Source organism: Cariama cristata, unplaced genomic scaffold (genome assembly GCF_000690535.1).
Source record: "Cariama cristata isolate BGI_N322 unplaced genomic scaffold, ASM69053v1 scaffold23333, whole genome shotgun sequence".
Taxonomy (NCBI): domain Eukaryota; kingdom Metazoa; phylum Chordata; class Aves; order Cariamiformes; family Cariamidae; genus Cariama; species Cariama cristata.
The window spans coordinates 5,674-6,982 of NW_009606947.1; positions in this window are offsets into that span (position 1 = coordinate 5,674).

Consider the following 1,309-nt stretch of genomic DNA (forward strand, 5'->3'; position numbering starts at 1 on the left):
GAGCACCATCGGGTGCCCCTTGACACTCAGCTCTGCATCCCGGCGGTGGGCTTCCTTCCCCACAAAGCTCTTGGAGCAGAGGGCTCGGGGCCGGCGGCAGAGGGAGCTCGGTGCACGGCGTGGGACCCACTGCAGCCCAGGGACTGCGGCGCTGCTTCCCTTCTACTCGGTCACCATTAAAGCTCATTAGAAAGATGACTGCCTGCGGGACCGACTCATGGTTTGTGTGCTGTGGGGGGATCTGCACTGGGGTGTAGCAGGGCCTGGGGGCTCAGAGCAGCCCCCTGATCCAGCCCAGGCTCCTTCCCTCCGCCTGCAGCACAAGAAGCACAAAAGAGCCGCCGCTCTCACTCAGCCCTTCCCTTGGAGCACTCCCTGCACATCTTGCAGTGGCTCTGGGTCTTCTGCTTGTGCCCCTGTGTCAGGCTGCTTGGGAACAAGGTGAGGGTTTGGCAGCCCCATGGGGTAGGGAGGCTCGTCTGAGCCTTTGGCTCCCTGGCCTTGGGTTCCTGGGTTTTAAGATTTGGCCGCCTCCGGCCTGGCTGGGTCTTAAGGATTTCTATATGTGAAAAATGCAAAGTCCCGCTTCAGGCCAACTTCGTGAGAGCCCAGGCAGCCTTTGCGTGGCTGTCTGCCTGTCAGCCCCACTGGCAGTACTGCCCCTGTGGGAGGGCGGCCTGGGGCTCCCGGAGCAGGGCGGGGGGCAAGTCGAGTGGTTTTGGCTGCTGTGGTTTGTGCCGGGGGGAATGCTGGCCATATCCCCACCTTGCTCTCAAGTCAAGCGGAGTTGACTTGAGGCGGGAGGTGCTGGGGTGGGTCTGAGCCTGGCTGGTGGGAGCGATGGGTAGGAGGGAGGATGGCAGTGCCTGGGCTGGGTGGAATTGTTGTGTTTATCCCATTCAAGCCCACTCCAGGGTCAAAGCAGAGGCCGGAGCTACCCTGATCCTGTGGAGCCACCAGTGCTGGCTGGAGCCTGGAAATTGCAGAGGCTCCGCTTTCTGTGCTGCAGGAAGGGCCAGGCATGAGGGCTTTTCAGCTCCCGCAGCTGGGCACAGGGACACTTGTCAAAGCACGTCCTTCACGGGTCATCCCCCTGCCCAGCGGGGACGGGACGGGGGCTCTGTCCTCCCATGGTGCCACAGGGGACATTCCCCATTCCCGTGCACCACCGCTGCGGCGTGCCAGGGCTGGGCTCTGCTGTAGCACCTGGGTTTGGGGTTGCTTTAATGCCTGCGCCGGGGCAGGAGAAGGCTTGGTGTTCCGCAGGAGGGGAGGATGACCCATGCAAGAGGCAGGAGCACCGAGCAGC